The sequence below is a fragment of the Muscardinus avellanarius genome, assembly GCF_963383645.1.
Source record: "Muscardinus avellanarius genome assembly, chromosome: 21".
Taxonomy (NCBI): domain Eukaryota; kingdom Metazoa; phylum Chordata; class Mammalia; order Rodentia; family Gliridae; genus Muscardinus; species Muscardinus avellanarius.
This window is the reverse complement of record NC_137807.1, coordinates 24,179,864-24,191,875: the sequence shown is the minus strand read 5'-3', so window position 1 is coordinate 24,191,875 and position 12,012 is coordinate 24,179,864. Positions and strand designations below refer to the sequence as shown.

The 12,012-nt window shown below is 59.3% G+C and overlaps 1 protein-coding gene across 1 annotated transcript in view; it reads left to right on the top strand.

The window, feature by feature from the left end:
• Positions 1-12,012, top strand: part of CABIN1 (calcineurin binding protein 1) — a gene marked incomplete at both ends in the record, with an annotated part of 94,046 nt that overhangs the window by 58,628 nt on the left and 23,406 nt on the right. The window lies entirely within an intron of this gene.

Below are 12,012 nucleotides of genomic sequence, written 5' to 3'. Positions count from 1 at the left end.
CCTCTGAGTTATACCCCCAGCCCTATTTTTTATTCTCTGTTTTGAAACAGGGCCTCTGTAAGTTGCAGAGGGCCTTACTAAGTAGCTGAGGCTGGCCCTGGACCGGGATCCTCTTGTCTCAGCCTCCCAAGTACTGGGATTACAAGCATGCGCCACCACGCCTGGCTTCACTTATTGTTTTTATGTATTTTTAATTTAATTTTAATTAATTAGTTAATTTGCGGTCTGGGGTTGGAACCCAGGGACATTCTGCCTCTGAGCTACACCCCCTGCCCTATTTTTTTATTCTCACTGAGTTTCGGAGGGCCTCACTAAGTAGCTGAGGCTGTCTACAAACCGCGATCCTCTGGTCTCAGCCTGCTGAATGCTGGGATGACAAGCGCGTGCCACCACGCCCAGCTACTTGTTTTTATTTATTTATTTATTTATTTATTTATTTATAGTATTTATTTATTTATTTGTTTATTTTGGTGGTACTTGGGATGGAACCCAGGGGCCTTCTACCTCCAGGTTACACTCCCAGACCTATTTTATATTTTATTTAGAAACAGGGTCTCTCTTTTTTTTTTTTTTTTTTTTTGTGGTACTGAGGTTCCTGGAAGCCCTTCTACCTCCGGGCTACACTCCCAGACCTATTTTATATTTTTGAAACAGGGTCTCTTACGCCAGCGTGGCTGGCTTTCGAACCTGCGCGATCTTCCTGTCTCCGCCTCCCAAGCACGGGGATTACATGCATGCGCCACCACGGCCGGCAGGAAACAGGGTCTCTTAAGCCAGCAAGGCTGGCTTCAAACCTGTGTCATCCTCCTGTCTCCGCCTCCCAAGCGCGGGGATTACAAGCGTGCGCCACCACGGCCCGGCTTGTTGTTTTTAATAACTGCACAGTATTCCCAGCATCTGAAATACCTAGAAGTTATCCACCCATCTACTATTGATGGGCATCCAGATTATTTCTAGTTTTTTTGTTACTATAAGTAAGACTTTTTTGGCAACAACTGGGGATTAAACCCAGGGGCATCGTGCCCCTGAGCCACACCGTAGCCATTTTTAAATTTTTTTATTTGAAACAGGCTCTCTCTAGATTGCTGAGAATCTCACTAAGTTGCAACGGCTGGTCTTGAGCCTGCAGACCTCTTCCCTCAGCCCGGTGTATGCCTGAGGTCACAGGCGCACGCCACCGTGCTTGGCCAAACGCTGCTGCTTCTTATATACATCATTGCACATTTGTGAGAGCCCATTTATGGAATAAATCCTAAAAACACAGTTCCTGGGTCGAAGAGTATAGTACCTTTAAAGTCTTAGATCCCACTCTCCAGAGATCCAGCCTGCACCCCCGTCTCTCCGTTCATGTTCAAGCCCTCATCAGCATCTGGTGGCGTTGCTCTCGGCGACATTCGCTCTCAGTAGGTAACGCTGCTGTCCACCGTGCGTCCCCGTTCTGAGTTAGACTGACGACAGTGTCGTGGCGACAGTATTAACCTCAGTGCTGCGTTTCCTCGTGCTCCACTTTCTACTGGATTACTGGTTCTGTTCTTCCTGACTTATAAGTGCTCTTATATACTGATGAAACAGGCCCTCTTGCAAACAAATCTTTCTGCAGTTGATAGACCAAAGTTAGAGTCAAGCGAGTTGCTTAGTTCCCGCGAGCTTCCTGGGTTGCTCACCTTGTAAAGTGGGTTTTCGTTGCCTGCCTTGAACATGAACGCTGCAGCCAGGCGTGGCAGTGTGCGCCTGTCATCCCCCTGCTTGGGGGGCTGAGACAGGAGGACTGCGGGTTCGAGGACAGCCTTAGCAAGACCCTGTTTCCAAATAAATAAAATCAGGCTAGGGGTATAGCTTGAAAGTAGACTGCTTCTGAGTTCAGTCTCTAGTGCCACAAAAAATAAAAGAAAGAAAGAAAAGAAAAGCATGTGTAGGAACCAAGTGAGACAGTGGGTAGTATCCCAAACCCAGAATGTGGCACTTTAAGCACTGAAGAAATAGCTTTCAGGCAGGTGGGGAGAATCGCAGGTTCGAGGCCAGCCTCAGCAACTGAGACCTTAGCAACTTCACAAGACCCTGTCTGCAGATAAGGAAAAGCAAAATTGGGCTGGAGGCTAGCTCGGGGGTAGAATACCCCTGGCTCAATCTCCAGCACCACACACGCTAAAAAGAGAGAAAATAGTTTCCCTTTCTTCCTGCCCCACACTGTTGGTGCCCTGCCCTTAAAGGCATTGCAGAGCCAGGCCCGCGGCGCACACCTGGACTCCCAGGACTCGGGAGGCTGAGACGGGAGGTTTGAGGACAACCTCCGCAAGCACTGAGACTCTCATCTACCTAGTGAGACTCTGTTTGAAAATAAAAATAAAATAGGGCTGGGGTGTAGCTCAGAAGTAGAATGCCCCCGGGTTCCATTGGCAGGTTAAGGAAAGAAAGAAGACTTAGAGGTGGTGCAGGGCGTTGGCGGGAGAGGCCTGGCCCGCAGGCCTGTGTCGCCCTCCCTCCTGCTGGAGCTCAGGAAGCCTGCCTCGGCCGTCCAAGCTGCGCCAGGTGCTCCCAGCTCCTTTCCTGCTGTGCTCACTCCCTGCAGCTCCTCCCGTGGCTTCTGGGACCTTTTGGAAAATGAGTCCTTCAGCAGAGGCGGTGGGCTTGTGCCCGCCCGAGCCTGGGCCGGTGCTCCTGGTGGCTCTGCTCCTCCTGGGTCAGCGTCTGCCCTCCAGCGCCTGCGGCCTTTGCTGCCCTAGGCTACCTCCCACTGCTTCCACTCCCCCCCCGCCCCGCCCCCGCCAGGCTCTGCCCCGCGTGCCAGGATGTGCAGGGCACGCCTGCGCTCAGTCCGTCCCACGCCCCTCACCAAGGGTGCGGGAGCCGTTTCCACGTGCTCATGGGAAGCTGTGGCCTTCCTCAGCCGCCTGCCACAGGCTGGGGCTCCGAGGCGGTATAGCAGGGCGAGCGGGTGGCTGCCCCTTCCAGCGTGCTCCGGGAGGCGGAAGTGAGGGCCCGGGCTGGCTTTCACCAGGGGAAAGGTGGGGAGGCTGGGCACAGGTCGCCAGGCGCCCGGCTGCCCACCTTGGCGTCCGCCTGCGGTCTTGGGGTACCCCTCATGAGGGCCTCGGTGAGGGACCTTCCTGCTGCTCTTTTGATAACAGCTTTTGAAAGTTGTGTGAGTCATACAGGATCACATTCTCATTGCCTGCAGTGTAGACGCGGCAGAGCCTCCCCCGTGTCTGCCCCGTGTCCCCTGTGCACTGGAGCAGCCTGGCTGTTGTGGTTCTGAAGGGGTGTGTGTGTGTGTGTGTGTGTCACTGTGTACATATGAGTGTCACCGTGCATGTCGCCGTGTGCATGTGTGTCACTGGATGTGTGCGCGTGTCACTGCATGTGTGTGTTGGTGTGCGTGCTTTTAGGCAGCTTGCCCTCAGCAGGTCTAGCCCTTGGCCGCCTCGTTCTCCACGGTGCCGTCCCAGGGTGGGCACCTGGCCCGGCTCTGCCCTCCAGGCGTCCGTCTTGGCTCTGCCTCGTGTCTGTGGGCCGCTCGCCTGGCCCAGCCTGACCCGGGAGGTGCTCACTGAGGATGTTCATAAGGCCACCCGAGGCTTAGGTGCCCTGAGCACTGTCCTGGCCGGTCGGCGCTGGCTGTCGCGGGGGTCAGGGAGGTCTGTGGCCCCGCCGTGGAACAGGCAGGCTCCTGGCAAAGCCCGCGGTGCGTCTTGTGCAGGCCGTGGAGCTGTGGTGAGCGCGTGGGAGGGGCTGGTGGGTAGGGTGCCGCTGGCTAGGAGAGTGCAGGCCGCGCCCTCTCTGAGGCTGGAGACAGCCTTCATGGGAAGTGTGAGGGAAGAGAAGAAGGGGTGTGTGCTAATGGACATGGGTATATGGGAACCTAAGGCCGACAATCCCACACCTGCAGTCCAGGACTTGGGGAGGCTGAGACAAGAGGATCACAGGTTTGAGGGCAGCCTTAGGAAGTAATGAGAATCATCAGCCTAGTGAGATCATGATTCCAAGTAAATAAAATCGGGGTGGGGGTGTAACTGGAGGGTAGAATGCCTCTGGGTTCCATCCCCAGTACCACAAAAGGGGGGCCTAGGTGCCAGTGCCGGCTGGCAGGCGCTCTGGCTCGTGGCCAGCCCCTGTGCAGCGGGCCTCGTGTGGGTGGGCCTGTGGGCGAGGGAGGACAGTCTTGGTGCAGACCCAGCCCACTGTTTCATGCGCTGACTGAACCAGCACCCTCCGTGCCCAGCCTCTCCTGCCACCCGGGTGCCCAGCAGTGGAGAGACCTGCGCATTGGGGGCTGGTGCCCAGGTGGGAGCGGGTGGAGCTCCTAGGCTGAGGCTTGAGCACTGGGCGGGCCAGCAGCTGCAGGCCCCTGCTCCCAGGCCTCTGAGCCTGTGTGCCGCAGAGCTGGCATTGCCGGACACCCTTGCCGGGGCTGCCCCGGGGGGCCGGCCTGTGCTCCCCAGGGGCTGCTGGGCCAGCTGTGCAAGGGAGGGGGCCCAGGTGGGGAGGTGGACCACTCCTGAGCCGCCGGGGGCACCAGGCTGGCTGGGCGGCTGTCCCCGTGTCCACGCCATAGGAGCCGCGCTTGCTGGCGTCCAGAAGCTCCCGGGCTTCCTGGCCCACGGGCACTCTTCTTCACAGGCGGGCCTGCGTGGCTGGAGGGGGCCAGGCTGCTGTGTCCAGAGCAAACTTCTCTCCCCATCTTGTAGTTGATGCAGAAGCGTTCCCATAGCAACCAAGCCAGAGATGGCTCTCCCCTCTTCCCCAAAATGTTTGCTTATTTTAGCAGGCACCGTTTTTTCTCGTTTCAACCCAGTTTCTAGCCTCTGAAGGAAGCAGAGGGAGCTGCAGGCCGGGCTGGTGCTCCCCTAGTTCCCCCACAGCGCTTGAGAGGCCGGGGGGCGGCACTGGCCTGGGGGCTGCTCGTGCGCCGTGCCTCCTCCCGCTGCTGGACCACAGGCTCTGGGTTGCTGTGAGGAGCATGCGTAGACGGGGCATGGGTAGGCGCAGCTCCTGCCACTCCACCCTCCCGTGGCCGCCTCCAGGAGGTCCAGGAGGCAGACCAGAGTCCCAGCACACACTGGGCCTGGCGCACAGACTACCCTGAGGCCCTCCAGTGATCAGAGCCCGGTCTGGTACCAGAGGGCTGGGCTTGACGCAGGGCTGTGTGCAGAGCGTGTCTTCCCTCGCAGAGCAGCCGAGGTGCAGCCGGAGCCCACTCCTCTGCCCCACGTGGCCCTCCGTGGCCTGGCGCAGGCACTGCTCCATCTCCCACGGCTGCCAAGCGCATCCCTCCTGGCTCCAGGCTTGTCTTCCTGCTCTCCTGTCCTGTGCACAGCTCGCTCTTCCACGAGAAAGCAGGCTGCTCCCTGGCACCCCTGGGACTGCCAGGGCCCCTCCCTCCACGCGGGGTGGAGGAGCCGCAGTGTGCGGTCGTCTGTGCTCCCCGGGTGCCTTCCCACCCCAGGGTCCGTCCCCTTGTCAGCTCCACAGGTGGATTGTCGGGCCCAGCTCGTGTCGCTTCAGCTGCAGGGAGGCACCGTCGTCGTGAACTGCCTTTGTTCTTTGAAAAGTGTTTGTGTTCCGTGCCGTTCCCAGCCTAGGAGCTGCTGGACTGCTCGCCAAGGGCCTTGCTGTGGTCTGGGGAGAAAGGGCCGCTAGCCAGGGCTGGCCGCCTCCACGGAGGGAAGGAGGAAAGGTGTTCACGGGCCCAGCGTCCTGTCTCAAAAGGTCGGCCATACCGCCCGGTCCTGGCTCTATGGCCTGGGGGTGGCCCCACCTGCACAGGTGAGCAGGTGCAGGCTTCTGTGCGGCTCCCCTCAGAGAGTACCCGCTTGTGCCCACCAGTGGAGCCCAGCAGACCTGGGCAGCCCTCCGGGGACTCCGCCTGAGACACCGCCACTGCCTCGACACCTCTGTCACTTCAGAGAGGACAGGCCTAGTGACCGTGAATGCCTTGAGTTCCCTGGGGCAAATAACCAGGAAGCCGCAGCCTCGGGGGAGACAGGTGTATCCAGAAATCCAGCCACTGCTGACTCCAGGGTCTTTGTGTGTGTGTGTGGGTTCTACCTCTGAGCTACACCCTCAGCCCTCTTTTTTTATTCTTTTTTTATTTTTATTTTTATTTTTTTGTGGGTCTGGGGATGGAACCCAGAGGCTACACCTCCAGCCCTTTTTTTTATTCTTTATTTTGAAACAGGGTCTCACTAAGTTGCAGAGGGCCTCAGTAAGTAGCTGAGGCTGTCCGCGAACTGCGATCCTCCAGTCTCAGCCTCCCAAATGCTGGGATTACAAGCATGTGCCACCATGCCCAGCTTCTTTTTTTATTCTTTATTTTCAAACAGGATCTCACTTGGTTGATGAGAGTTTTACTTCTTGTTAAGGCTGTCCTCGAACCTCTGATCATCCTGTCTCAGCCTCCCAAGTCCTGGGATATAGGCATGCATCATAGCACCCCATTGGCCCCAGGGTCTTTGCTTCCTGCCAGATACGAGTGCTTCCTCCCCAGCCTCCCAGGCCATACCTGCCCCTCTCCCTGCATAGGTGCTGGGGTCTGTAAAGGCCGTGTCTCCTTCCCTCTGGCTTTGGCTAGTGGCTAGCTCACCGCGGGGACCCTCTCTCCCCAAGCCATACGAAGGCCTTTGGGGACGTCCAGGCTCCAGAGGTGCTGTGCCTAGTGGGCCTGTGGACACCAGCCCCAAGTTGAGAGCTCAGTGCAGGAGGGACCAGCGAAGACAAGGCAGAGCCAGGGAGACGCCTGGCCTCTCCCCAGCTCCATGCCACCTGGCTGCAGCCAGGCAGTGGGGCGGGCCAGCTGCGGAAGCATCCACACAGGGCCTTCGTGCCAGTCACGCTCTGACCAGGGCTAAGGAACACGGGCAGGTAGGGCCTCCCACCTGCTGCGTGCCAGGCCCTGGGCCTGCCACCTTGCCACCAGGGCCAGCCCTCAAGGCCAGATTACTAGTCCCTGTTGTCCAGGGGTGTTGGGAAAAAGGATGTGACCTCGCGGTGAGTGTCCAGCGCTGAAGCCGAGCGCATGCACGCACACACAGGAGGAAGGCCGGGCCTGCTGGTGCCTGCACTGTGGGGCGGTGTAGCCCCTGGCTGGGTGGGGAGGGCACATGGCAGAGAAGGAGCATGCAAGAGAAGGCGGGCCTCTACCCTGGGCGTGAGGCGGGGATTCCAGGTCGGGAGAGCCGGAACTGGGCTGAGGGGCAAGCCGGTCTGCCCCGCGGGCTGGCACCGCGCTCTCAGCTTGGGCAGCAGGCCGTGGGTTCCGTCCTGAGGGGTTGCTGCTCTCTGGGTCTCATCAGACCCAGCCCAAGCGGGGCTCCCAAGGCCGGGAGTGACAGCAGTGGAGGCCGCCGCCCGCCTGGGGCCTGGCTGGCTGGGAGTGCTACCGCAGCTGATGCCGCCAGACCTCCTCACTGGAGGCTTGGCTTGGGCATGGCCTTTGGTCTTCCTTACTGTGCCCGTGAGGCCTGTGGAGACGTGGACACTCTTACCAGTAGGCTCCAGAGTATGGCTGGGGATAGCTCAGAGCTAGGATGCCCCCAGGCTCACTCCCTGGGGCCACCAGAGCTGCGTGCAACCGCGCCGCTGCAGCAGGACCACAGTGGTCATGCGCGGGGGCCCGGCACCTGTGGAGGGCCAAGCCAAGTTCCGGCCCCTGCCCCGCAGGAGCGAGGGCCAGGGTGCAGGTGTGGCGGCCTCGGGGCCTGCCCCTTCCCCAGCATTTCGTTATTGGGAACTCGGGTGGCGTCCCAGTTCTTCCCTGTCTGTGATGTCCGCCCGGTGCAGGTGGCAGGGCCCGCAGCACCGGCACTCAGTGTCCTGGCCCACGCCCTCCTCGTGGCGCCAGCAGTGCAGGGCAAACAGGAGGGTGGTACTGGGGCCGCACCCGTGGGGACAGGGCGGCACAAGTGACAGTGTGGGGCACAGGCGGGCTCCCGGGCACGGCCTTGCACAGCTGCTCAGGGTGCACCCGAGCACATTGCCCTCTGGGGCCTGGCCAGAGTGGACCCCTCGGACAGGCGGGAGGCCAGCGCACACCCCGGCACTGTCCACGCCCTCCCCGGGCTTTCTGCCCACACGCAGGCTCCCCGGGGACTTGCAGTTGCGGTGTTCCCAACCAGCTCAGCGGAGGGCAGAGGGCCTTTGCAGGGAAAGGCAGAGCGCTTCAAGTAGCACGCGGACGCGGAGGGGGAGCGGGCCGAGCACGGGCCCTGGGATGAGTGTGCGGGGGCACACGGTGAGGCCACATCGGGAGGGTGCTGCTTACCGTCCACCCTGTGGCCTCATCTCCAGGCCCTGATGTCAGCCGCTTCTCAGAAGGAAGGGTGTGAGAAGTGCCGCCAGCCTGGCTGGTGCTCCGGCCACCCAGGGTCGCCTGGCCTCGAGGTGGCGGCGGTCTGTGGCAGGCCCTCCTACAGTGGGGGCGAAAGGAGACCTGGTCACGTCACGGTGGGAATCATGCAGAAAAGCAGGGCAAAGTTTAGGTGGAGGAAATGCGAGTGTGGCTGCGGTAGGAATGGCTGCGAGGTGCTATTTTTAGCATTGTGAGATGCTTCGTGGGCCAACTGCACAGCAGAGTAAACAAAAGGAACACTTCACATTCTCCAAGGGAAGAGGCCCGTTTAGGCATCTTAAAGAGTGAGCGCGTCCATGTGCACTCCCGGCTCAGCCCACCTCTCCGCACTCGGAACTCCGCAGACTGGAACTTCACGGCCCCGACCGAGTCTGCGGTGGCGGCCTCCGTCGGGGAGGTAAGGCCAGCAGAGGTGGAAGGGGCTCTTCCCGTTACCAGGAGGCCTCCCTGGCCCTGCCCAAGCGGCCGGCAGAGGAGGCACACAGGCAGGAGGACCAGGTGAGCACGGGCGCGCTGCGATGCCGGGCCCTGCTCCAGTGCGGCGCAGTGAGACACGCTGTCCGCGCGGCGCGTATGCTCATGCTGTCCTTTCTTTTTTAATTGAACGCAAAGCCAGGCATGTGGTGCAAACCTGTAATCCCAGCACTCGGGGGCAGAGACAGGACGGTCACAAGGTGGAGGATAGCCTCAGCAACTTACCGGGACCCTGTTTTCCTTTCCTTTTTATAGTACTGGTGGTGGAACACAGGGGCATCTACCTTTGAGCTACACCCCCAGTCCTATTTTATTTTTCTGTTTGAAACAGTGTCTTGCTAAGTTGGTGAGGCTAGTCTTAAACATGTGATCCTCCTGTTTCGGCCTCCCAAGAGACCCTGTTTTAAGATAAAAAATAAAGCTAGTGAGGTGGTTCATGCCAGTAATCCCAGTACTTGGGAGGCTGAGACAGGAGGATCCCAGGTTGGCAGCCGGCCTCAGCAACTTAGGTCATCTGCAACTTAGTGTGACCCTGTTTCAAAATAAAAGAATAAGATAGGGCTGTCAAAATAAAAGAATAAGATAGGGCTGGGGGTGTAGCTCGGAGGTAGAATGCCCCTGGGTTCTATTCCTAGTAACACACACACACACACACACACACAAAATAAAGTAGGGCTGTGTTCTGGTGCAGGTCTGTAATCCCAGTACTTGGGAGGCTGAGACAGGAGGATTACAGGTTGAAGGACAGCCTCGGTGAGTAGTGAGACCTGTTTTAAAATAAAAATTAAATAAAATGAATCGGGCTGGGTGTAGATTGGAGGCGGAGCACCCTGGGCCCCAGTGCTTATGCTGTGCGCAGCTTTAGACTGCCTAGACTTTTGGCCACCTGAGGTTGCTTCCCCCTCTAGTGGGAACTGAGAGCTGTGGTGCAGTGGGGATGGCAGGGCAGAGGGCGTGAGCTCTTCAGCTGTAAGCTTCCATGGTGTCCCAATTTTTGGGACGGCCCTGTAGATGGGGCGGCCCATGGCCTGCCAAGGTCACACAGCCCGTGAGCAGCGCCCGTCCTGTGGGCCAGCCTCCTGAGCGACCCCTGGGTGGCAGGACTTGACCTCGGCCCGCCCCCTCAGCCCCCAGCTGCTCTGCTCCAGGGTTCAGTCAGGAGCTTGCTGCTTGACGCTCCTGAGCAGGACGTTTTTCAGCGTAGAGTCCTTTCCCGCTGCATGGCAGTTTTCAGGGGCTGGTTCTTGGAACAGTGGCCTTGCCATGTCTTTGTGGGGCTTGGGCATGAGGTTTCCGCTTGAACAAAGCCTTGCGCCCTCCATGCTCGGTCCTCCAGGACGCTGCTCGAGGCCTCGGCATGAGGGTGGGCACCCTGCTCAGACTCCGTAGCCTGGCTTTGAGGCAGAGAGGCTGGGGCAGGTCCGTGGGGCAGGTCCGTGGCTCCCTGCCCAGGGAGGCTGGGGCAGATCCGTGGGGCAGGTCCATGGCTCCCTGCCCCAGGGAGGCTGGGGCAGGTCCGTGGTGTGTGGGGGGGGTCGTATTCGTCAGTGTTTGCACAGCTATAGTCTGAAAAGGCTTGACCCCTTAACGTAAATTTGTCAGGTCACAGTTTTCCTTGGAGAAACTGGGGTTCAGCCCATGGGAGGCCAAGAGCCATGGATCTCAGGTCATGGGTCGAGAGTGTGCGGTGAGCGGGGACCAGCACCCAGAGAAAGCCATCGCCATGATTTACCCCCAGGACCGTTTCACCACGCCACACTCCAGCCTCTGAGCTCTTCAAGGGCCTGTTCCCTGTCTATGACATTCTGGCCCTGACCCTGAAGAGCTCCTGCCCATTTCAGAACTTCAGAACGCCCCACGCAGTTAGTCCTCGCAGTTCCAGCTTCGCGGAAGAGCCCCCAAGTCTCCTCTGAGACACAGAGCGAGCCCCTGTGAGCCCTGTGAAAGACAATGACGGGCAAACTCAAAAGCAAGTCCCTGCTTCCAGCTGACAATGGCGAAGAGCAAACACTTGCATTCCCACAGGGAAGAATAGGGCCCTAGGAAGGGGCGCGGGCGCAGTGTCGGGCCTTTGGTCCTGGCTGCCCTCCAGTGGCACGGCCATTGAGCTCTCTCAGCCTGGCTCCTTTCCTGCCTCTCCCAGCCTGGCTCTGTGGCGTGGCGCTCAGCTGGCCGCCTTTCCTCCTGTCTGTCCACGGGCTGGTGTTCCTAAATCGCGAGGGCTTCCTTGCACCTTGACTTCGAACCTCAGCTTCACAGAGTGAGCGCCCCGTTTGGGCCTGCTTACGGGGTCTGACCCTGCCGCGTGCAACCTGGCTTCCAGGCTGCCTCTGAACCTGGGGAGAAGCCTCCGTGGCCCCAGTTCCCAGCAAAGCCAGCAGCTGCGAGTGCTGAGATAGCCGGCCTACGGGAGCAGCCCGCGCCCTCGCAGCCGCCGCCTCCCGGTGTGCTCCCGGCCGGCTGCTCCATCCACAGCCGGCCGCCGGCCCAGGCTCCACCTGCCGCGGCTTCCTCCTCGCTCTAAGCCATCTCTCTTCCTTCCACACCGTCCTTGGAGCCCCAGCTGTCCACTTGCCTTCTGGCCAGACTGCAAATCTCTGCAGTGTCTGCTGTACTTTCTGCTCCCCAAACTCACGGAGCGACTCACTGGACACGGACATCAGTGGCCACAGTGCAGTTTGAGTATTCTGCTGGTGAATGAGCCCATCGTGTGTGTGGGCATTCTACCTTCCATTACTCTAGCTTTATTTCATTTTTTTATTTGAAAACAGAGTGTCACTGGGTTGGTGGGAGTCTCGTTCTTCTGAGGCTAGCCATGAACCTGTGATCCTCCTGTCTCAGCCCCCCAAGTGCTGAGATTACAGGAATGCACCCCATCGTCTTTAAATTGGGCCTCACACCACAAAGTTTCAAGACGTGGGCAAACTGCGGATAAATTCTTCGCCGAAGTGTAACACACACGGCCTCTGCTCCGCTCCCGTGGAGTCCTCTCTGCCCTCCAGGATCTCCTGAGCACGGTCTCGACCATCCGCTTTCCCAGCCACATTCTGGCCCTTGCAGTCCTCTCTCAAAGCAGTTCCAAAGATGCACAAAACACAAGATCAGACCTGGATGGAGCCGGGACCTGCCCGTGCCGACTCTGTGCGAGTGCCGTCATAGCCATACTCCAGACTCTTGGCCTGCCACTCAGGACG